This window comes from Sinohyriopsis cumingii, chromosome 3 (genome assembly GCF_028554795.1).
Source record: "Sinohyriopsis cumingii isolate HCF-2022 chromosome 3, ASM2855479v2, whole genome shotgun sequence".
Lineage (NCBI taxonomy): Eukaryota > Metazoa > Mollusca > Bivalvia > Unionida > Unionidae > Sinohyriopsis > Sinohyriopsis cumingii.
The window spans coordinates 44,451,135-44,478,850 of record NC_142963.1 but is presented as its reverse complement, the minus strand read 5'-3'; the positions used below and the strand labels follow the sequence as shown (position 1 = coordinate 44,478,850).

Genomic DNA, 27,716 nt, shown 5'->3' with positions numbered 1-27,716 from the left:
ACATATTCATAATAATCCACTACCTGACAAATTCCGAACTCTCAACTGAAGCCTGAAGCGTCAAAACAAGCTCATCTAATTATGAAAAGCCTTGATATCAAGAACTCTACAGGTGTTGACAAATATCCATCTAAATTGCTTAAATTATCCGCACATGCTTGGACTCAGAAATTTGCATACATTTTAATACTTGCATTGACAAAAGGACATTTCCTGATCGTCATAAAGAAACACAGGTAACCCAATTTACTAAACATTTGATCCTATGGATAAGGACAAATTCAGACTAGGAATCTTTTTACCTTGCATCTCCTGAATGTTTGAAAGCATTCTATGTAATCAGATACAACTGCACTTCGATAACAATTTGCATAGCATTCTATGTAATCAGATACAACTGCACTTCGATAACAATTTGCATAGCATTCTATGTAATCAGATACAACTGCACTTCGATAACAATTTGCATAGCATTCGATCTGCCTTTAGAGGAGTGGCATGAGTGTCAAATATCTCTGTTGAAAATGGTGGAGGACTGGATGGCAGCATTTGACAATGACTTCAATGTGAGTGCAATACCAATGGACTTATCCAAGGCCTTCGACGGTCTTCCGCACAGCCTCATCAATTATTTTAACTCACCCAACTAACTGGTACTATTTGTATAACCGAAAACAACGAGTTCAGCTGGGATCCTCGTGTTGTAACTGGGATATAAAACCCAGTGCTAGGACCTCTGATATTTAATATCTTTATAAATGATATATTATGTTTCACCAAACAAAGAATATTGTGTAATTATGTTGATGACAATTCAATATCTTACCTCTATAAAGTGCCAAATAATTTAACATATGTCCTGCAAGAGGAGAGTAAAATACTGACTGATTCGCAGCAAATAGTGTGCAAGCCAACCCCCAGAAATTCCCAACTATTATGCTCGGAAACACACGCACAAATAGTAACTAATATCACTATTAGAAACCATCAAATACTATGTGACGAGTGTGTGAAACTCCTTGGAGTTGATACTAATTCTCAACTAAATGTTGGCAACCACATACCTAAGATATGTCAACAAACAGCAGGACAATTAAACATCTTGCAAAGTTAAAAACACTATTTGACCACTAATACTAATCAACAAATTTTGAACTGCTTCATTATGTCAAATGTCAACTACTGCCCTAATATTTAGCATTTCTATTGCAAACATAACTCGGACAAAATGGAAAAATGCGATATAGGGCACTAAAATTTGTATTTGTTGATTTGACTATGTCATATGTTCTACATGGGCATATTAAGATGTACGGCAACTGAAGCACACAGAGTACTTTACAGAAAACCCTTATTACTTGAGTATTTTCGTCACTTTCAAAAACTGCAAATAGTCTAAGAAACCAAAAATTGTCAACAGTACCAATAGTAATAACTACTAGGTATAGTAAGTTCTCTTTGAAATTTGACGCTCCCAAAGTATTAGGAACATGAAAACAACATGTTGCTAGCATCATTTCCCAGTATGGTTTAAAAAATGTTAAAAATGAAGAATAACAGACAAGCCTAATAATTAAATGAAGCGTTATATGCATTATATATTATGAAAAAAGAATATTTACACAAAAAGGAAGAAAATGCGTAGCAAGGATTTAGGGAGACTCATTAAGAAATTGGTCTAACGTATTAGTAGGACACTGTTGAAATATAATTAAACACATTAAACTATTTTCCGGAAAAGCGAATGATGGCAAAACAAGATTTCGTCTGAAGCAAAAGACGGATAAACATTTAGAATTAATTCCCATAATGTAGTCATCGTAACGCGTAATAAAAATATAATTATGGATAATGTTGTTTGCTTATTATCTATGTTTACGGCAAATCCGTGTGCGGGAAATGTACAGCTTTTGGTAAAATTCAAAAACATTCTAAAAACGTGACAAAGATTTTAAGACTTCTTTCACGAAAGAATACACCTGAAAAAAAATCGACAAGAAGACACGAAAAGAACACGGAATGTTGACTCTTTACAACTAAAACCCCATTATACTTAACTGCCTTTTCCACAAATTATAATATTGGAAACGGAGGTGGGGATATATAAATCCAACACAGAATACTGATCCTAATTGTTTGTGTTGCTTGTTGTGTATACATGCACTTCTCTGACATGACAATCATTGTTTTCTTAATAGGGATGTTATTGTACATTCCAAAACATTGAGTAACCCATCTACGTTATGTGCGGAGAAGTACGAGCTTTCTTAATGAAAAGTGTTTAAGGGTTAATCTAAACATTTTGAGGCAAGGTATTACTATTTAGTTAAGCCAAATGTCCACCTTCTCTTGCAGAAAGCTATTATTTTAATCCAGCGTCCATATTTCGCAACATATCATTTCTTGAACTGATGTGCTCAAACCGTCTTCGTAATTTTATAGACATTTTGTATCTCGTACCCGATATTAAAGTTTGTTTACTTCTGTTCACGTTTCAATGTTCACACTGGTCATTCATTCATATCAGTCTATATTTACTAATGGGTTTTACAGTATGGGTCATTAATTCCATAGTAAGCTTTATTCTGGACTGGTTTAGTTTAAAAAAAAGGCTTATATGGGCTGTAATGACCTGTATGTGGTGTGGCACGAGATTGGAAGTAAATAACGTAGACTAGTTGAAGCGAAATAAACGTACCCACATACTATAGGAAGACGGATTAAAGCGAACTGGATAAATCTTTTTCGAAGGTGAAGGAATAGTACGCATGAAATACGATATTCAGTTTGTGACTAGATGTCACCACATTCAGTGTCACTAAAAGCCTTATAACTGACAAATGATAAAAACAATTCTAACCGGGTCTAATCAAAGCCTTAAAGCCATATATATCGCTTCCATTTGATAAAAATATAAGCATGAAGCAGTATAGACAGTGTTGTTAAATGAATTTACCAAATTAAAAAACATATATCTTACCCTTCAAAGGCTTATCATTCAGGTTACGGAGATAATAATTCTAAAAAGTTCATACGACTATTATAAAACCTAGATGTGCACAGCACAGTTCCTCTTAAATCCATTTAGCTGTAATAAACGCCTTGGTACTTCTCTCCAATCCGAATGCATGTCTTTTGGAACAGTAAGTAGTTTTTCTTTATAGCAACACATATGTTCATGTGCATATCCCTCATCTGCGATTGATGCTGATCTTTAGCATTTCGCTATTAAGTTGCACTACAATTTTTACACGGATATCTACCAGTGTTACGGAATAACAGCAAGCGAAATATAATAAACCTGTTGTGCACCAAATAAAACGTTCATACGTAGAAATTATAAGAATGGTATCCATCACGAGATATATAATTAATATTTCAATGCAAAGATCGCAGTTCCTTTTTTGGAGGGGAGGGGCGTTGTATGTATATATGTATGTGTGTATGTATGTATGTATGTATGTATGTATGTATGTATGTATGTATGTATGTATGTATGTTTGTGTGTGTGTGTTTGTATGTGTGTGTGTGTGTGCGTGCGTGAGTACGTGCTTGTGTGCGTGCGTGTATGTATGTATGCATGTATGTATGTTTGTATGTACGTATAAATTTATGTATATATTTTCTACCTACGAGAACATTGAGGAATAAACCCTTTAACCAGTAATGTCTTTTGGATAGCAAGTTGCGAAGCCTCGTATATTAAGACCAAAAGAACTATTTTAGAACACATTTGTAACATTAAAAAATACACAATATCACAGCTATTCGGACATTTGATGAAATAATTTCAATAATTATGAATAGTCTAGTTTATTCAATTTGTATTTTACCTTGTAACACTCTAGAGAGCTCCTACATCTGATACTACATTTCAAGCCATAATACATATAAATGAACGTATAGTATGTAAGAGATGAAAAGCATTTTAGAAAGATGAAAATTAGCAAATTTCATTAAATTCAACAAATAATTTATTTCCCTTGAATACAACTTGAAAATCTGAAAAACAACAACTTACGGTATAGCGACTTAAATATAACATAGTCTGCAAAGGTTCCTAATTATTATCGTTCTAATTAAATTCCAGTTGTGTTCCACTTAAGATTCAGCGCTGAAGGCGTATATTAACCTCTAATCTTGAATGTAGTAAACTACCAGTGCCCTAAAATGTTATGATGTGCTAACAATCTTCCAGTAAATCAAAATAACATAATCCAATACACCCTTGCCTGAATTCACTATAATTTTAATTTAATATATCTGTTCAAGAATATTTTCAGAGCACTTTGTATTCCCAGTAAATGAATAATTTAACAAATAAATAAATCCAAATCACAACTGTACAAAACAATACAAATGATTCTGCATCAAGATATTGCCGCATATATATATATATATATATATATATATATATATATATATATATATATATATATATATATATATATATATATATATATATATATATATGTGTGTGTGTGTGTGTGTGTGTGTGTGTGTGTGTGTGTGTGTGTTATTGAAATTTCCTCACAAATTACCAAGCCTGCCTAATGTTTACCACATTGCTTGCTACCGTTTTAGTTCTAGAAATGAGGTTTCATATATATATATATATATATATATATATACACCGTTTTGCCAAGTGATTCAGTCTTGTTTGTAGCTTTAGTGCAACGAATGATCCACATCAAGAATATCTTCAAACCTAAGGAAAAACATATGCATACTGCAGACTTAATGAATTATATATATATGCCATCATAAATATAGCCTAATGTAGTCTTTAACCAACATATATTGCAGTTATGGCATGGCACGGCGCCATAAAGCAGAAGATAATATTGTTATTATTATATCCCAAGAGCAACTCCTACGTTAACATCTAAATGTCCATCTATGCAAAAACCACTTGTTCATGCACATTGTCTTCAATTTTAGGGGGAAAGTATCATGTCAACCTTAGTTTGCGAAGAGCTTATGCATATAAGTTTTGTTATATCATTTACAATAGTAACTATTCACGCATGCTTCAGAATCGATTGCAGTTTGTTGTTATGCAGTTTGTGGTTATATCAGGTGGCATGAACAGTGGCATGAATAATGACATGCATAGTGGCATGAATAATGGGTTCGTGAGTGTTTACATAAGTATCTACATTTTTAGTATTAACAAAAACCTGGTTTCTGACAATCTTTCAATAAATACTGAAAAAGAACACGAATAGAATTAAATGCATTTTGTATATTGCATCAATATGTTTTTCTAATATTTTTAGCACAATAAAAAATCCGAATAATTTTATTCAGTATCCAACACCCACCTTCCACACAATTAGCCATAACAGTTGCAGAATTAGGCATCATTTGTAGTGTACAAAATCGCATGTAGTAGTGTATAAAATCGCATGTATCCGTTGATAGAGTATCCTTGACAAATAAATGATCGCTGCGATCCTTGCTTATAAACGGAACCCTAAATAATAAACGGAATTCTAAATAATAAGTGAGATCCTGAAGGCTAAATGGCATCTTAAATTACAGCTAGTATCCTATGTGATAAATGGGATCCTAAATTACAGCTGGTATCCTACGTGATAAATGGGATCCTCGGTATATCTTTGTAAACTTTATAAGAAGTAGATCATAAAATTTGACATGCATTCTAGATTTACAGATTATCTTTGTTATGTGATGTTTAACAGCCAGCATTGCAACATGTCGGCTAACGGTGTGTACTAAACAAAAATATTGCTCTTGTGCTTCACATTTGTTTGGTCATGTTTGATCTAGCAAAATATGGGTTATGCATAGTCGTTGAGGATATGGATAACGTGTAGGCAAGAAAACATTTGTCCCTTAGCAAAATTTCACCAATATATTTTCTCTTTCTGGCAGTAATACAGCTGATTATACAATGAATCCATGATATGGTGTTATAATTAATTCGGCTTATTTTAATATTCAAGGGAAGATCTCTAACAAATTGTAAATCCTTTTGGTACGACAGCCTGCAACATGTCGGTGTGTCCCACCTTGAACGATAATATTTTAAGTTGTAACCTGATCCGTATGTACTCGTTTATAAGACGAACCCAACTGCAAATTGCACAGATCAAGATGTGCCGGTTCATAACGCGCCGACAGATCTGGATCTGTGCAGTTCGTTTGGATCAAACAGTAGAACTAAACAAGTGGATCTTGATCTGTTGGCATAGTATAATACGGCAATCATGATATTTGTTGTTATTAGCTAGACGAGGCTTATAAGTGAGTACGTACGGTTGGTATATCCCAGCTTGAACGATAATACCATAACTTTTAACCAATCGGTATGTCCAACCTTGAAGGATAATATTCTACAGTAGTGATAAACAAAATCCAACAGTTCAAATAGTTCATTGCAGCTGAACGATGGAATGAAAACGATTTTTCACTTAGAATTGCATGCGTATGATGTTATTTTATAGAGGTCTTTTTGTAATATATCGAATCAGGCTGATTTTTACCAACATTTGAGACAAATCATATGTTATCTAATGTAAAATTGTTGATACACGTTTTGCAGACATCACGTCCCAATTTAGAACGAAAGATACTTCGACAAGTTAGTAAAGACTGATTGTTGAAGCATTGAATACTTCCACAAAAATGTTTACTTTGTGCCGGAATGTAATATACGGCACCAACAAACAAAGAATGCTAGCTTGGAAAGACTTTTCTCTATGTGTAGAATAACACAAAATATCTTAACAGCCAATTTGTGGAAATACATGGCTTCTTCGACTGAATTAAAACTATATCTGGAAATTATTATTAATATAGGGAGGCACAATTCTACCTGAATCGCCATAATTGGTGTGATTATTAATTATCATTTTCCTTTATTCCGCCCGGCCGTCTGTCTGGCATCCATGTCTGTCAATAGATTTTAAATAGCTGCTTTAAATATCTTATGTTAGGTCCCTAATCCCTGCACAACATATGCATATATCCTTAGTTATATTCTTTGCATAAGAACAAATACAACTAAAATTGTGTTTTAGAACCCTTCAGTGTAAAACAAATGTACTCTCTGTCGTCTGTGTTAGCGATTCATATAAACTGTAAAATTATTTCAGGAATCGTTGTTTGGGTATTGTCTACAATGAAAAATGATAATATTTCGATGTTGACAATGAGAGATCATAATATGCAATCGGGGAGGTAAATTACGGTGACAGATAAGGGTTTGTAATGAAAATGTCTGGTTGATGTAGGATCAATAATTCAATATACGCGTAACCCAGAATCTATTTAGATGATGTACAGTGGTCTTATTTCAACAAAAACTTTTGCAAATGTTATTACTCGTTAGAACTTCACCACTGATATCATTTGACTATCCTCTGTATGCAACCTTGTATATTACATGTTCAGCATACATACAGTTATATTTCAACGCTGTAGTTCATTGTTTTTCAATTACTAGACAACCTTACAGAGGGTTGATAGTTCACCCTAAGCCAATATTTTAGACATTGGATGTCAGCCACGTGGGCGCCTTTTGCTAGATAAAAGTCCAAAAACAGTGATTAAATGTCACTTGCAATGATATTTATATGGATCAGTCTCTGAGAATCATACACTATCATACTCAAAGTATGATTAGATTATCAATACTGGCCTCTTGGGGGTAGGCTCATGAACCGACCTATCTTTGCTTTCTTCTACTCTATGTACAGCTAAACACGAATTTACCAGTGCCAGCTGTTTTTGCCGTTTTGAACACTATGTTTCCACCTTTTTCATGTTATTTATCTATGAATATACTTTTCATGTCTATTGCAGAGCAATCATCTATGAACAAATTTTCACGTCTATTACAGGTTAATCATCCATGAGCACGATGTTCGCGTCGATTACAGGTTAATCATCTATGAGCATGATGGTCACGTCTATTACAGAGTAATCATCTATGAGCACGATGTTCACATCTATTACAGAGTAATCATCCATGAGCACGATGTTCACGTCTATTACAGAGTAATCATCTATGAGCATGATGTTCATGTCTATTAACGGTTTATCATCCATGAGCACGATGTTTACGTCTATTACAGGTTAATAATCCATGAGCACGATGTTCACGTCTATTACAGGTTAATCATCCATGAGCATGATGTTCACTTCTATCACAGAGTAATCATCTATGAGCACGATGTTCACGTCGATTACATTATAATAATCTATGAGCATGATGTTCACGTCTATTACAGGTTAATCATCCATGAACAATATGTTCAAGTCTATCATATCTTAGTCATTTATGAACACTAGGTGTATGTCAGTTACAAGGTAATCATCTTTGAAAACTCGGTTCGACTAGAATACAGAGTAATCACTCTATGAACACTATGTTAACGTCGATTACATGGTAGTCATTTATACGCACTATGTTCACGTCAATTACAAGGTAATCGTCTATGTGCACTGTGTTCCCACCTATTCCCTCGTAAGCATATAATATTATGAGTATTATGTCCCCATGTATTTTAGAGAAAGAATCTGTGAACTATGTTACCACTTATTTCCGAGTAAGTACAGAACCATGAATTGTGACTTATGTGGATTTATAGTTGCCAAGACGTGGTGTATTTTCTTTATATAATATCATTTCTAAATATGGTCTCATTATGGTTTCCCAATAAAACCAAACCTGAATACTAAAACTGAGAGCTTCTTATACCGCCAGTTTTATATAGAACAAATGTTGTGTCCATAGACAAATCAGATCTTGGCGTTATAACGAGAATTGACTGCATTTCTAGGCATGTTCGGCATTTTCTACTATCTTATTTCCTTGAGATCTTTCTCGGGAAAATGATCCAACACAAATATCGAGTTAATTTGATTCAAAACTTTCTTTCTCTTTGACAAAGGTTGATTTATTGAAAATTGAAGACTAATTCAGAATCGCTGTGTGTGTGTGTGTGTGTGTGTGTGTGTGTGTGTGTGTGTGAGAGAGAGAGAGAGAGAGAGAGAGAGAGAGAGAGAGAGAGAGAGAGAGTATTGTATGGCAAGTAGTAATGTTACTGAAAGCAGAATCATGTCTTATATTAAATGTAATTATATTAAACTGTTTTGTTTCAATTGCCTCTTGTGGCTTCTATTCCACAATAATTTCTAAACGCCAGTACGTGAATGCCCGAGCGTTCAGTGTGTACATGTCGCTAACGTGTTTCTAGTGTTCTACGTACTTCATATAAAAACGATCTTTCATGTTTAAATCATAGGCGTGTCTTATATTCATTTAATCAATGTGAATGAAAAAAGAAACTTAAACACTTCAAAAGAAAACACTTAACTTATTAATTTGGAATCGTGATTGTGAACAACAAGCAACGGCATAGAGCTACATTTTGTAGCGGAAGCACTCGCATGTGTGTGTGTGTGTGTGTGTGTGTGTGTGTGTGTGTGTGTGTGTGTGTGTGTGTGTGTGTGTCACAGCCAACACGTATGAATCGTACGCGGTCTTAAGATCAGGTTTGCGCATTAAACTATTTGCAGATTTATAATTTCTTTTAAAACTGAAATATTACGTGCCTGTTAAGTATCATGCTGCAAACTGATCCATCGAATTGTACCAGCGTAAGTAAACTATTATTTATTTTAAAAAGTACTTTGTTATAGAAAGTTGGAATACATAAATCATTTATTTTCTATCGACCGTGTACTTCTTTTGTTAATGTTCTTTAGAAGCTTAAAGACATTAGGATACTCTTGTTCTTATTTATTTTAGACCTTGAAAGGATGATGTTATTTGTAAAGCAATAATATCATTCTTGAGCCATTTAAAAATGCTGAAAAGAGATGACATTGTACTTGCCATGCTTGCACTTTTCTATAGTCTCTTCAAGTAAAACAAATTATGGGGTTCATCTCACACGGTAAATCCGTTGGCACATTGTGGATAATTACCTGTATTGGACACCTTTATTAACAGCTGATCCGATATAAAATCTCTAATCCTTTTCCCAATTCATATTTTCTTAGATACTTTTATAAAGAGTTTTTCAAATCTATTAGACCAGGGTAACATGTTATCAATATGGATATCCTAAGGTTTGGTACATGTAACAGTTTCCAGTTTCATACCATTTTCTTCGATGTGCAGTTCCCTACATTTAGCTTCCAGATGTGCTTAAACAATACACATTAACTGGTTTTTTGTAACTTTAAGCTACGTTTATTGTCATACATCAATTTCATAGTATAGTGTAAATAGTTTTTCAAGTTTGCTGTCCATAAATTTTTTACTAACGTATTGTATCTTCCGTCTCATTATATATTTGCATTTGTATACGAACGTGTTTGCTCATCGTGTAACTTGTATACCATTAGTCAATAAGATGAGTTTAAAAAAACAACAACCAAACGAAAACAAACAACAATGTTTGATGTTCTGTAAAATGCCATAGTATTTATGCCATCCTCTTCTTGCAATGTATTGTTTTGTATACCTACAGTGTGTGCAAACTTTTGTACGTTTCTATTTTGAGTGCGAAGTTTTTGTCTTTGATTGTATATTGGACTTTAAGATAATGTCAACATTTGACCTTAGATAGTTCCATAAGAAGTATCAGCATTTTTGTCTTAGTTGTAAGTTATAAATAAGTTGTTTACTGATACCTGAGTTCGAGTTCTAGCCTTAGAATATCCTAAAAGAGGATTTGTTTACAAATCTGAGGTGAAAATGACATACATACTGGTCATATTATTGTTCTCTTAGGTTGAAGTTAACACAATTATATCATTCCTACCTTAAGTTCAGTTGTATTCAGGTATCATTTGAGAGGAATAATTTATTTAAAAATCATTCACTGGAATTACAATGTGTTCATTTACATTTTGGACCAAACCACTATTTTAGGATTATTCTGAATTTATTTAATGCCATTATGGATAATATCATAATGATACACCAAGACTGTTGGCAAATCAGCTTATCCATGGATATTGAAGCATCAGTAATAGATTAATTAATTCAAGAACACTCTATAATTTTGGACTTGTTATATAAAGTTAATGATAATGTATGGATTTAGTTTATAACTCTATAAGTTTAGTTTAAATTTTCTCTTTCTATTCAAGAACACAGACTAATTTGTTGAATGTTACTAAACTTTGTAGTTTGCTAAACTGTAAGTGTCTTAAGGAGACCTTGGTCAAAGTCAGTCCAATGGATGCCATTCCTAAATCATAAAACCTTTATGGAGATTTAATTCCTCCTGCGGCTGCTGGAAAGTTACAAATCAGAGGCATGCTCTCTCTCTCTCTCTCTCTCTCTCTACGCGCACCTAAATGAGCTTTTGCTAAATAAACATTACCGCGGTGTAATAATTGTTAATAAAACCTACCGAGCTGTAATAATGGTGAATAAAACCTATGCGGTGTATTAATTGCTCAATAGGCGATACTTTATTCTTGTTAGTGTGGAAGGAAAAAATCGATATGGAACAAAATTGAGTGATAGATGTTGAAAACCATGACACAAAGTTTAATCACAAATTTCCCTTGCTTTATTATGTCGGCAATAAACTGCATACTTAGAAATATATATATATATATATATATATATATATATATATATATATATATATATATATATATATATATATATATATATATATATATATCCAAAATAAAATTTGCATATCGTCATGCAGAATCAGCTTTATACTAATATATCATGTGGCACAAACATTCAAACATCAGGGCACTTTACATTTCGCAAGGTAAGCCTTGGTTTTTTTTCTGTATGTTTGTTTATAACTTTGCTCTGTCAATGTAAGATTACTTTCCAAAGCCCAAAAGGAAACTATTATAATGCATAACATCTCATCAAGCGAAACTTTTATCATGTACTCAAATAATGACAAAAGACAACCGTACTGAGTGATTTTCTTCTTCATCGTAATTGACACGGTTCTATGACGAAAATTATTCATACACCTTTTGAGCCGTTTTGTCACGTTCGTTACATATACGTTACAACTGGCACTTAATTTTCACATATCACATTATATATTACTTTGGAGCTGTAGTTAGTACCTATGTTGAACACTGAATCTAGTTATTCAACTTTTGTACTGCAAATATACAAATTATATTGTAGCCCCCGCCCCCCCCCCCCCATATGATTTGAACAATCAGCAACGCTATGCTTTATAAACTTACAACAGAACATGCAAATTGCAAATGGAAACACAACAACGAAAACACATAAACACGAGTTCAAGGATACATTTATCATGGTCAGTGTGTGACTCAAATATATCCAAAATGCATTGCTCTAAAAATATAATGTGTGCGTCATTTGATGAAATTCTATATGTCAGTTTTGATATTTGATTTCCGCAAGATGTGTACGTCAATATTTCCAAGCTAGGCTTCATATTTTTCAATTACAAGACAATTTTCCAATGGAACTAGACGTTCATCTCGAGTCAGTAAGCCAGGCAATATCTAGAGATATATGCCACATTGGCGCCGGCAGCGTAATGAAAGATTGAAAATGGTGATTACAAATGCCCTAATATATATTTTTTTTAAAAAGTAATTTCTGAGTTCATTCAAATTAAATAGAAACCTGATTTCCATCATCGAAAATTCTACCCCGCAAAAACATAAGTTTATAAACCGGCCAGTCTTTCTTCAATCTTTGTTTCTTTCTTGGACGTAATGTCAGAAATCACCTCTATACAAAATAGGTAACTGAATTTTGTTCATCTTTTCATAGAGATATTTAGTATGTTTTCCGCTCCGATTGGACGTGTTTTTTAAAATTTCAAGTGTAAATAAGGACGGAAACCAATCATTTCTTCATTTTGTATTTTGCTAAAGCAACTATGAGACACATTAATGTAGCTATGTAAAATATGATCCAGTGTAAATGTTGTAGTTCAGTCCACCTTTGCGAAAACTGCACATAGCGATCCTTTTAGTGTCCGTATTAATCCGTAGTTTGTCCACACTCTTGATAAATATATAAAAGTTAAAGACATTTTGGGCATTCTTTCTATTCTATATTCCTTTTTATCTCTCCGTCGTCTGATTTGGATTATAGCTCGTAGAGCCAAGGCTAACGTATTGTCTTTTAATTATATATCATTTTCCTACAGACTGAGTAAGTCAATATAATGCCGCTTCTTGAATTTCAGAATTCAATGAACATGTTTGTTTTTAAAGAAAGGTTATATGATAAAATTCGGAACTATAGGGATCAAATGGCACGTATGGTGTTTGATTATCTTTATGTTCTTTTCATACTGATTGTTAGCAGAACATTTTGATGCATCATACAGGCCACGCCATTTTTGCTTTGATTTAACACAACGTAGAAAGAATGTCTTACAGGAAATTGTATGACCATTCCTCTTTAGAATATGATATAAAGAAGATGTATTAAACGCCATTTATAAATCAATATATCCTCCTAGTAATCAGTTCGAGAGAAACGACAGGAGGATAGAACTGAAGCCGTTTAGAATGTGTTTTATAACCAAAGATTCCCTACTTACAGGTGGACAATGTGATGTGTCTTAAACAATGTGGGAAGTCTGATCTAGGCTCGCAATTGAATGTCCGTTCTTACTTTAACATCGTCTTAAATTGACTGTAAAGTATAAAACTCTTATAATTTTTCAAAAACGGTGCGAGGCATATTGAACCATTTTACCTACGCAAGATAAACACACTAGACTTTTCGTGATAGAATTTATGTCAAGCCCTCAGTTTGACGTATTAGAGTAGACAGTTGGGTACATATCTGAAATTCAGATGCATCGATGTTATTGTATAATATATCAGATAGTTAACATGACAATGTTAACATGACTTTGAATGACCGTACCTCTCCCGTTTAATGACAAGATAGCACCACATGTTTTTGATACCCTAATTAGGTTACTGTGACTAAGCGTCACAATATATATGTGATCCATCGTGAGACTCAAGGCAAATGAGGAATTATTTGGTTCCAAACATAGAATATACAATTGCTAAGCTTGCGCGTTTTTGAAGATAGCGATCTACTGCAATTCGCCTCTTTACTAGCTTTCTACTCTTCATTGCAGAAACCCCTTTTGTCCGTTCTGACACTTAAGACATGCAGCTTTAAAAACAATTACATTTCTTTAACAAGAGGATTTCCTAATCATCCTAGCTACGCAATGCTGGAACCATTATATAGCTTTAATAATGTATTCTGGCAATACACCCTTAAGAAAGTTGTCAACAAAGCCTATTAAGTATGATCGAGTTATATAAAATTTTGCGCTGCCTGTAGTTCAGGATTCATAGTCAACGTTTTATAAAATTGATAACCGGACCTGCAAAGGAACGTGACCAGCAAAGAAATACATATTCAGAGCGTTACAAATATATAAAGACACACTTATGAACTTATCGTACAGGTTGGTGAAATTAGGCTTTCATAAATGTATTAAATGCAAGAATTATCTGAATACATCTTTGAAAGCAATATGACTACATAGTCCTTGAAGACTTTGACAAAAATGTTCTGAAAAACATTAAAATTTACTTCAGTAGCGAATTTATCACATGAGTCTCAAAATGTCTTATTACACAAATTGTACCTTCAAAGAAGGGTGTAAGCCAGTAAGGAAATGTAACGGTTAAAGCGAAGAAAGTCTAGTGGGATGATAGCTTGTGGCCATTACTACGTGACTTAAGCCATGAATGAAACAAGCATTTCCTCTAGTATGAAACGTGCTCTTTGAGCATAAGATACGAAGAGTATTAGAAGATACATATGAGTTCATTCTCTTTAAAAAGGTTTTGATTACGTTTAGTTATGTGCATATGTATATATATATATATATATATATATATATATATATATATATATATATATATATATATATATATAGATAGATAGATAGATAGATAGATAGATAGATAGATAGATATAGATATATATATATGTAATTGCCAATTCAAAAAAATTCATGCCACGACAGATAATCGTGGTTATACTGGTTATACTTATTCCTTTATTATTTCCTCATGTAAAACAATTCTATTTTTCTGTCTTTCTTTTTCATTGTTTAAAACTATTTTTAATACACATTATTTAGTTTTTACCTGTGGATTTTGATACACAATTTTGAGATTTTCATATGTAGACTGTATGCGATCATAAAATAGTTTTATTGCTTATATCTCTCAAAGAAAGGAGGTTTTCGTAACTGGTTTCTTTCTAAACTACTCTTACTTCCGGAACCTGAGACAAAACCTCACGGTTCAAACGGTCGGTTATATTTGAATGACGTAGAAAATATAGTACACATCACACATTGCATATTGAAACTGTCACCAAAAATATGTTGCACGCAATATGTGAATATTTATGCAATCTGCGAAATATGTTAAGCATTTTAAAACTGAGTCAATGTATACAGATGCTATATTTGATTACAACAACGGAGGACCGTTTTGCACATTAATAACCAAGACAGTGAGCCAAGGCAAATGATCCGAACCAGACATAGTCCGTTACACTGCCATTGATCAATCACGACTGGTAGGTGATATTTGTAAAACGATAATCATTCATAAACTGAGCCTGGTAGACTGACTGTATAGGAACTGTTGTCTCCAAATCTAACCATTGATACAGCGGAATATTATTTTGATCGCGGGCAGTTTTGTTTGAGGGATCAACATTGGCGAAGTAACTGCTCATAACGCAGAATGAATGTCATTCAGTTTTCCTAATATAATTTCAACTGACTTCTCTAGGCATTCTTTTGATTAGAGGTCAGACTGTCTGGGGTATTGGAGCGGACCCAGGAGTATTGACATGGAAGCTCCCCGTCATGCTTTATACCACTGTCAAACGTATTATTTATTAGAAGTTTTCATTAAAACATTGAAAAATGCGTAAACCTTCACATGAATAAAAAAAATGTATATATTACTTTATGTGGTTGATTTCATTTGTATGAAAGCTACCTTTATATGGATTTAGTTCGATAATTAAAGAAAGTTTAATTTTACTGTATAAAAAAAGAAAGGTAACCACAAACAGCCAGCGCAGAAGAGTGAAATGAAACATGATTAATACGGAAGATAAGACTTTATTTTTTAATCTTTCCCTAAGTCAGATGTTCGTAAATTCTATTATTATTAGATACATATGTGCTCCTAAGAGACTTGCAGTCGATGCAGTTATTAAAAAATAGAGGCACAAAAGAGGTATATATATTTTTATAGAGACTACATGTTTAATTGTCGCCATTTATCATAATGCCCGATCAGGAGCGAATTATTTCCTTTATAAAAAATGCAACTTTAAAAACATGTCTTTACCTGTTGGAAAAGATGCATATTTTTTATTATTAGTTTCAATCTAACAAATATAAAAACTACCTCTTTCCTTGCATTGATTGTATTTTGTTCATACAATACTAAACCATGCGGGTGTCTTATATATATATAAGGAAATATTTTACGACTGAATTGGGAACGTTTGTATTATCAAAATTAGCGAAGCCACGAGTGACGATATGAACTGTTTCCACTTTACCAGTGAAACATTAACTTTATTCTATTACAAAGGCATATGTTTTTTATTATATATTTTGAAGGCAAACGCTTAGGCCTACTTAAATTTTATCAGTTATTTGCCAATGAATTTAACATCACAATCGCATAAACTGTATTACTAGAACGCTAACAACAAAGTTCCACAACTTTACAATAATTTAAGGACAGTGGCATTAGAAACTGTTATCTCCTGCATAGAATGCTTCAAACCGTGAGTGTTTGCTAATGATGAATGTTTTCATGCTAAAAGTGAAGCAAAAAATGAATATCGTTGGTGTGTCCGTAACATCATTACTTAGTAATGAGATCTGACAGCCTTTTGTGCGTACAATCTTTCATCTGAAGCCGTTTGGTGATAGTGAGTTTTTCTACCCGGACTTTGCTTGATTGTTTGTCTACTTAGACCTTGGTAGATCGGTAACAGACATTGCAGCCAAACCTTGATAGTCAATAAATTTAGGTGTGAAATTAATACTCTTCCATCGCAAATTTTTCGTTCGTTTTAAAACACAATTATTAGTGGCATGAGAGGTAAAATTGGTAATTAAACAACTTTTAGCAGTATGTGTAATCCAGCATTGTGTCCTAAAATCTTGTATATGTTTGTCGTAGAGTGTAACTGGTATCAGTGACACAAAATCAGGTCATGTGGATTCTTTTAATAAATTTGTTTTTAAGTAAAGTTCATACTTGAAACGTTCTTGTTGTGTTTGTGACTTTTTGGGGGGCATGTCGATGGCACCTTTTCTTTCCTTACATATGTGTACACAACTTTCATTTGTAATGCTTTGTTCATCCTGATGGAGAGAGAGAGAGAGGAAGAAGAAGAATTAAGCATAAATATAGAAATATACTATACGTAAATGGGAACATAAATCAGTTTCAAAGGATAAATTACCTCAGTTGGGATACAACTTTTATCCCCTTTAAGCAAACATTTATTTGTATTAATTATTGGAACTACTTTTTATAGCTTTAGTACATGGTTTCTAGCTGATGCGGTGCTTGTAACGAAGCTGTCATATTTCTGCGAGCGCATTATGTATGTTGTTTGAGTCCGTGCCAGTCAATTAATTTGTCCTTCATTCTGGAGACTTTTTGTTAATACATGGTTGACAGTGATGTTGCGATTCATTAGTTTTGCGCAAGAAAGGATTCAGCTGATTTCGCTATTCAAACCAGATTCAGACGATGCGAAGCTCAATGAGTTGCAAACTCGACGCGATATCCGATGGGTACTTCACTATAAAGGTTCTTAAAGGATGTTACATATTTGAATAACACCCATGTTTTGGGTTCTATAACCAATGTGAGGACCCCAAAAATGGGATGGGATGTGGGTTATATATATGTCGTCATTAGTAGTTCCAGCATTCCAGGTCCAGGTCCTCGGCCTTAGACAGCCAATACTGTATTAAAAGTGCCGCTTAAACACCGCCCTCCAACAGAAGAAAACACATCTTTGATCGAACGCACGTAGTCGATTAGTACGTCCATATCACATTGTCTTTGGGCTTCCTTTGAGTTGTTTATATCAAATTGTAGCTGAGATCATATTCGTAATTTTTTGGTGGTCAAACCCTATCTTACATGCTAGTAACAGTGAAGTTAAAACGTCATTCATATGTCGTCATAAGTAGTTCCAGTATTCAAGGTCCTGGTCCTCGGCCTTAGAAAGCCAGTGCCGCTTAAATCACCAACCTCTAACAGAAGAAAATAAATCTTAGATCGAACGCAAATAGTCGATACGTACGTTCATATCACACTGGCTTCCTCTGAGTTGTTTATATCAAATTGTAGCTGAGATCGTATTCGTAATGATTGGCGATCAAACCCTATCTTACATGCTAGTAACAATGAAGTTAAAAGTCATCATCAAAAGCTCATTCTTCAGAAACATTTCTCTGAAATTGTATATCGTGAACAACTATGCTGTTAAAATCGTTCCAATTTCCTTAATTAACATTGTAGGTTTTGATCTGTCTTGGTCACCTAGAGGGTGATATCAAAAGCATTGTTTTATGAATGAACGACAAGTCAGCCCAAATAAAACATAAACATTTATTAGACAAAATATTTGATATGGTCGATTTTATATCGTTCATCAAAGATGCATATGACGGTCTGGCAGTTTCATATTATGACCAAATATTATGAGTAGCGACATTCAGCGACAATCAGAGCACTATGTCCTCTTTCATGAAAATAACATTTTGAAGAAAAAAAAGCCAAACAGACTGATATCACCTAGCTAATAAATTAATAATAATTGCAATTGAATATGAATACTAAGCGAATCTATGTCTCATTCTCTCTCTCTTTCTCTTTGTCTCTCTGTCTGTCTGTCTGTCTCTCTCTCTCTCTCTCTCTCTCTCTCTCTTCTCTCTCTCTCTCTCTCTCTCTCTCTCTCTCTCTCTCTCTCTCTCTGACCCGACTTTTGTTTTGTACCTATGCATGTTTCTGGAAGTTACTTTAAAATCAACTCTGGCAGTGAATATCACTTTGAAAAAATGAATACGTTTCAAAATAAATGTTACAGTGAGGTCTTTTTCTAGCAGATCAAACTTGAGAAAAGTCTAGGCACATACTGTCTGAGCTAACAAATATATATCAGACTGTGAGGAATGGAATTTAATTTTGCACAAATATAGGAGGGATTATACCATATGAATGCAGAGAAAGCAAGGAAATGAGTAAGTTTGAGATGATCTTGTGTGTGTCTATATATATATATATATATATATATATATATATATATATATATATATATATATATATATATATATATATATATATATATTGTTGTTGTTGTTTTTTGTGTGGGGTTTAACATCATTTTTCAGCAAACGATAGGTTATGCATGGCGGCCAGTATTAATGGTGGAGAAAGAACCCGGGAAAACCACCGGGAAAAACCACCGACCCACGAGAAGCTACTGACAAGCTTTCTCACATACCCACATTGGTCAAATCCTAAACTAGAACCCATGCAGTCATCGGTGGGAGGGCAATCATCCGTAACGGAGAGCGTTTGGACAATTCGGCCACTCGGGGTCCCTATATATATATATATATATATATATATATATATATATATATATATATATATATATATATACACACATGCATGAATACATGCATTCATGCATACATACATACATTCATGCATACATGCATACATACACACATATAACATACATGCATACGTACATACGTATATACATACATACACATACATACATGAATACATACATTCATGCATACACGCATACATTCATGCATACATGCATACCTACACACATATAACATACATGCATACGTACATCCATCCATCCATCCATCCATCCATCCATACATACATACATACATACATACATCCACGCACGCACTCACGCACGCACGCACGCACACACACACACACACACATACATACATACATACATACAGACATACAGACAGACAGACAGACAGACAGACATACACATATTTTGGCGTGCCATGAGAGTCATGAATCAGTCATCGAGCTAGCCGCAGGAAGTTAGTCACACGGTTAGAAAACAGGTTGAGATAGCCTCAAATGGGATATGACGGAGGAGTGAGAAACGATGGAAAGCTAATCGGTTACCTGCTGAGGCTGATCAACTCAGTAAGCGAACACCTAGTGAGTGTTGTGGGTCAGCGCCGAAAATGTCAAGGGAAGGGAAAACCCAATTGATGATGGAGCCGATTGTAATGGAAAACTATATATATATATATATATATATATATATATATATATATATATATATATGATATTTTATAGAATAGGAAAATTGTTACCAGGTGAAAGCGAATAATATTTGATCAGTACTAATTTGCCCAATTAGAACTGATATTTTTTAATATTTGATCAGTACTATTTTGCCCGATTAGGACTGATATTTTGTTTTTGTTATTTTAAGGCATACTTTTACATATTTAAGATCGTTAAGAAAGTTACCAGTATAAGTGCCGAATATTTTCAAATGTAAAAATACTGGGATTTTTATTCACTCGACTATTTTCAAAGAATCAAAGGTTCTCAACTATAGGAATCTCCTACTCGTCACGACTATGAAACATACATAAATGGAAGAATGAAATCGATTGCGTTTATATGTTTTTTGAACGAGCACACATAGAATAAAGATTTATTTCTCAAACACTTGCATGCAAGTACCTGACATTATGACTAAATTTGTTTAATTCCTTAAATATCTCGTGGGGCATAGTTATAATCAATCACGCACAAAGAGCTATTCAGGCAATTTCGTGTTTCCTGGAAGTGAGATAAGGAGAGAGAAAGGATAGTCTCACAATCCCACTGGAAATGGCTGTAACTTGCTGAAAAGCCATTACATAAAATACTTCTCTAGAGCCTGCAGGGTGTAGCTACTATAAAGCAAAGGTATGCAAAGTATAGGGGCCGACGAAATATTTTTGTACACTAGAGGTTAGACAAGGGCCGAACGGTAAACTTTGCACAGGGGCCACATAGGGCCAAATATCTTAGTTATGCCACTGCGACCATACAATTCGAGAGGAGCACTGACTTTGATGGGTATATGACCGTTTATCACATACTAACTAAGACTCAGAAAATGAGTTCCTATTATCTATACTAGTAGAATAACGAAAATAAAATTTTTCATTATTCTCGATGGTAATTGTTTCAATAAAATCCTTTCTCCTGTCCTGGTAGTCTGTGTCATGGGAGTCAAATTCATGGGGGTAAGGGTACGGATTATTAAACAAATAAAGACAGTTCTAAACCAATCAACCACTTAATATCTCGTTAAACATATACGAATCTAAATAAGAGAACATATGGAAACAGACAAGAACTGAAACGTATGAACAATAAAACGGTAAACTAAGTCACCACTCCAATTCGGCAGCAGGAACTAGGAGCTGTATCAATTTCTCATGGACATTAATCCATGCTTAAAAGAAGATCATCATTTGTAAAATTAGATAAATTAGTTATGCAAAAGTTCAACCGGACTTTACAATCAGACTTTATGGGTCGACACACAGAGGATGGTGAGTGTACCAAGTGCAGATTGTTTTACCACTGAACAAGACGAAATAATATAATGAACATGGATAAAATGAATCTATTTGATATTTTGCCCACACAATTCGGAGCAAAAATACAGAAGTGTCTGCTACTACAATGCAGGCATGAAATATTTATGTTACGCTATCAAGACAATTTAAAAATATTTTAATCCTAATTCCTCGTGGCGCATCAAAATATCGTTTAGCTAGATGCAGATAATGTCCGATGACAATAGATAATATATCTCAAATAGTGTAAATTTAATTGATAGCTCTCAAAATGTGTATAAAATATTAGCAGGGAAAGACATCGCAGCTGAAACAAACTCCATGAAATCAGTCAGATGTGACCTCATAAAGTCTGACACGTTAACATGTTGAGCACAATTCCTTCAAGTGATAAGTCATAACAACTACTATGACAAAAAAGAAGAATTAATTTGAAATAAAATATGTCTAAATTAGGAAATTAGGAGTCATCACGAATATATATATATATATATATATATATATATATATATATATATATATATATATATATATATATATATATATATGCAGACTATTTCACATTTAATGCACGTGAGCTTGTAGATGGGTTAGTTGTAAATGTATAAGTTTATAAGTCAACATTAAACACTCCTTGTATAATTTATTAACAGTTTTAATGTACCACCACGTAATAGAATTATAAAGTGCTATACCTCAATCAAATATGTCATAGAAGTGGTTGTCCCTTGATAACAAGAGGAAATGTTACTCTGTTACTATGCAAGCGCTACAAAGGACTCATGTTAAAAAAACAAACAATATTTATAAACTGGATAATGCGGGTATCTATACATTTTCCATCAGGAAATTATTTATATCTACATATTTTCCATCAGAATATTCATTTTTACCTACACATAATCCATCAAGATATTGTTTGTAATTAAACATATGCCATCAAGATATTTTTGTAACTATACATATTTCATTAGTATATTAGTTGTACCTACACATTCTCCATCAGAATATTGTTTGTAACCACACATATTCATAAGGCTATTATTGTTCGTACCTACACATTTTCTATCTGAATATTGCTTGCACGTACATTTATTCCATCAGGATAATTTTTGCAGCATAATTTTTGTAATAATAGTTTAAGATGCATTGTTTGGGCTGAACTAGTCAAAACCTACCGTAGATGAAGTTATCCATGACCACACAACAGTCAAGTACACATTGCAATGTGATTTTCTGATACCAAACATGTATTCCTATTTTCACTCGTAACTTGTCCGGTTATGATAGTTGCGTATTGATCAAGATATTTGTTTTAAAAAATGTTCTACTTGAATATGTAAAAATAATACCAAATAACATAGAGAATGTATTTCATTCACCAATGATTTAATATTTCATGGGTTCGTGATACATGGTACAGATATAAATGTAAAAAGGTTATATTTATATATAGCTGTCGATTCAAGGATTAAATCTAGAACAGGTAGGTAAAAATTTACAAGTTCCTTAAGACAATGAAACATTTAGGTGCAAGGAAACCTAATCCTGTGATAAAGGGCATACATCCAAATGAATTTAATGGAAGTCGATGCAACAACAATACTTCCTATATAAATATTTTACTAATCACGTAATAATTCAAACACATCTGACGACAACAATCCATGTACACACGATTCGATGCTACACCTAACCTGAACCAACTCTGTAACCTTCACGACGTCTGCCTATTTATATTATGCTGCATGAAATCTTTGGATGACTAAGGAATGTAATACATTACACTGTATAATACAGCTTTGGATGACTAAGGAATGTAATACATTACATTGTATAATACAGCTTTGGATGACTAAGGAATGTAATACATTACACTGTATAATACAGCTTTGGATGACTAAGGAATGTAATACATTACATTGTATAATACAGCTTTGGATGACTAAGGAATGTAATACATTACATTGTATTATACAGCAAACTATAATTATAAACCTGATCACTAGCTCCTTTTACTTTTGGACCTGTGATAGAACTTTAAGAATTATTTGTGTATAATTCACAATACTGTAAGTTCCTCTTCAATTCGTACTTTGTCTTTTAGTGAAATAAACATTGATTTTCATGCTTTACTGAGCTTGTTGGTTTCTGCTTCTTTCTCTTACATATCTTCATGCTATAGAGCCGTAACACATCGTCACTACGAGCAGGCGCATTTAGAAGTAAAGCATCACCTAGGATTTTAAGTACGAGTCGCAAATGGGTTCTTCTCTTAAACTTTCATTTATGTAGTAAATTATCTTTAACCTGTTTTCATTTAACTCTTCATATTGTTTCCTGGCACTCTTCAAAATAAAGTCATTTTTAGTTGTTTCGTCATACATTCCATCTGAATCAAATAATTTTAACAGTATGTCACTTCCTGAAAATGCTAAACCCTAAGTTATTGCTCTCCCAACTCTCCAAATTAAAACTGCTGCAGTGGTAATTATTGTTCTGTCTTTATGAGTAACAACTCTGATAATGCTGTAAATTTTTATTAATAGAATGATATGGCACTTTGCGATTATGTTTCTCTTAAACAATCTAAAGCTGTGTTCTTTTAGAACGTATGTATGCGATTCATTTACAATGCGATGGTTAGATTCTTTTAGATTGGTTGTGTATACACAATATTTATTGTTTATCTTTATTACAGTATAAAGGTCTTATAAGTGGTATCAGATTTCGATTTACCATGGAAGTTGTCACAATTGCATATAAGCCTGCTTTTGTTATTTTAATGACATTTTGTTTTGAATTGCGTGTTATGTTAACATATAGTCAGCAATAGTTGACCGAACCTAATAGCATACGGCATGTAAATGTCTATTATGGACCGAGATAATAATGTTTTTTGTTTTGTTCGAAATTTTAGTATAGTTAGCATGAACAAAATGTTAGCCAATATTTTGTTCTAACGTACATTTGTTATACCTATCTTACCGATAAGTTAAATCATTTCTAGTGTTGTGCTGTATGTAGGCAAACTCTTGGCATCTCCTTCAGTATATGTCCACTATTCATCTCCTTCAGTATATGTCCACTATTCATCTCCTTCAGTATATGTCCACTATTTTTCTCCTTTAGTATATGTCCACTATTCATCTCCTTTAGTATATGTCCACTATTCATCTCCTTCAGTATATGTCCACTATTCATCTCCTTCAGTATATGTCCACTATTCATCTCCTTCAGTATATGGCCTAGTGGTTAGAGCATCCGCCTTGGAAGCGAGAGGTCGTGGGTTCTATCCCCGGCCGAGTCATACCAAAGACTTACAGAAATGGTACTAACAGCTGCCTCGCTAGACGCTCAGTATTAAGAGGTTAGTGTTAGGACTGGTCGGCCTGGTGTCAGGATAATGTGACTGGGTGGGATATCATACTACATGTCTGCAGCATGATGCCCCAGTGCTAGACATCACTATAAACTGCCACACTGCAGACATTGTAGCAATATGACTTAAATGTTTTTAAAGCTACGTTAAAATTCCTAATCACACACACACACACACACACACACACACACTCATCTCCTTCAGTATATGTCCACTATTCACTTCCTTCATTATATGTCCACTATTCATCTCCTTCAGTATATGTCCACTGTTCATCTCCTTCAGTATATGTCCACTATGCATAGCATGTTGATGATTAATTAAGAGTTCTTTTAAAATATGATGTTGACATTTTGGGAAGATAAAACTTTATTTGTCATCTCCTTAAGTGATATGTCCCCCATGGGCAGCATGTTTATAATTAATTTCGACTTCTGTTCTGTTGAGGACTGTATGAAGGGAAAACTTTACTTATCACCTCCTTCAGTGATATGTATTATATGGGCAACATCTTGAATTTAAATCATCTGAGTTTCTTTTACAGCATAATGTTTAAGCTTTTGTGAAGAGAAAACACAACTTTATTTCTGACTGGACGAACAAGATACCTACAACATTTACACCACGGCCTAACAAATGACAGATCCTGTCGTCGAAGGCTTCGTAACGTAATTCTTGCAAGTTTCTTTTGCACAATACAGTACTGGCTTTGGCATCTTTAAATTCTTGTGAATGTTTTCCATCAGCTCAATATTTATTGCTGAAAATAGTATTATTAGGCTGGAACTAACATAGGTAACTTCAGTTCTGCAAGGCTTTGTCTACCGTGCGCTGAGGTTGCAAAATCAGGAAAGTCTGACTACTGAATATGACTTTTCAGAATTTAATTTAATAAAAAATCGCGATCGTATTTTAAACAAAGTCATGTTATCTGAAGCAGTTGTGAGATAGCGAAAGGTCTCCAAGGGGGCAATGAATATTGGCATTAATATAATTAAGGTAGATCACGGGAGGTTTCTGACAAAGTTGCAGTTTACAGCGCTTGAAACTAACAGAACATTTTGATTGATCAAGTAAAACTGTGATAAAGCAATTAGGGATGTTTCGTCATAATGGATAAATAAATGCCACTGTGGAAACTGTAAATGTCACAATCGTCCACCTCTTCGTTATTAAAAAGTCTGTCTTACGAACAATATACCTTCATTGATGTTGCTTACATATCTTTTACAACCTTTCAAGTTTCCATCACCATGATCTACCTAATACTTTTTAAATTACATGTATCCATTTAAACATATTTATGTGAAGAATTTTTACGCCTGTAGAAGAGGGGTGCAAGTTAGTGTTAGAAAGAAAATGAATGAAAACACAGGGTTCTATATTATTAACGTGTTTTATTAGATTATAAAATTAAATGTGCATACACCAGCCTACTCTTTACGACATCTATAGGGCCGAAAGAAAGGCAGCGAGTGAAAATAGAATTCCCTAGGTCAGTCGCAAACATTAAAAAGTCAAAGCATATGGGTACATAATGAAAACACAGAATAACGTGGTGTTTGATGCTTGCCAATTTCGCGATATTGTATTGAACAAAAATGGTATTAGAGAACTAAATATTGTATATATATTTATATCATAACATAACTATTTGGACAAAGACTATAGAGCAAACGTGCCTGGAAATTGAATAATGAGACATAGCGCATAATACAGAAATTGTTTGAGGCTGCAACCGTCATAAACTGAAATACAACAATTAGAGCTTGCTGCATTTCTATGCTTCCAACCAACCGTAAAATTGTCGGAGACTGACTTCAGGACCTAAGATTACCATTGGGCAAGTTACAGTTTACAATACGCGTCTTTGTAGGTAAGCAAATAAAGTCTACCAAGGTACATGAAGGTAGGACCGAAGCATGTACATCATATCAGGCGGAAGTGCAATGTACGGGTAACATTTATCTTTAATGACGAATAAGTAATGTTTTGTAAAATTTACTATTTAAGGTCCTGAATTATTCGTAGAAGATATCTTCTTTGGAGATAACAGCACTGTCTAAATTTTCATAGAATGAAATTGTTCTTTGATAGTTTTTTTCGCCACTATATTATAAACATTAATCACGAATGACATTTTACAAAAGAAATACAAAAAGTTTATAATAAAAAAAAAAACAGAAACGAAGGCATAGTGAACAATAGCTACCAGCATTACCTTACTGGAGCATCTAATAGTGTTCAGACGAAGGAGACAACTTTTCAAGATGCAAATGAATTCAAATTATAAATAAACGTAAATGTCTTAATTTTTCTACTTGTCAGAGAGCAGAGCCCATACCATTAAGTCTTAACAATACTAACATTGCAATATTACGTAGCTATAAGTTCAAAAACAGAAACATCTTCATAACAATCTTTTACTAAATTCTACTATTAGTCCTTTCATGGTAACACTTCTTTATATGTTCTAACTGACATAATGTGACCATCCCAGACTCAGTAACAATTAAAACGACCTTATCCTTGCTTAACAAATCAACGCATGCAAGCAAAGTCGTGACAATTACTTATTTTAAATCCTACATAGAAGTCAGTCTCTCGATTTGAAAAGTATAAGTCTTCGACGATAT

The 27,716-nt window shown here is 33.6% G+C and overlaps 1 protein-coding gene across 4 annotated transcripts in view; it reads right to left on the bottom strand.

Annotated features, from left to right (window-relative positions):
- Window positions 1-27,716, bottom strand: part of LOC149802774 (allatostatin-A receptor-like) — a 323,689-nt gene that overhangs the window by 38,544 nt on the left and 257,429 nt on the right. The window contains exon 1 of one of the 4 annotated variants that reach the window (XM_089952205.1): window positions 2,981-3,095. The exons of the other annotated variants lie outside the window; for them this stretch is intronic. The gene's annotated coding sequence lies outside the window, so the exon portion shown is untranslated. Of the gene's footprint in view, window positions 1-2,980; window positions 3,096-27,716 lie in introns of those variants that run through there. 4 annotated transcript variants of the gene reach the window in all.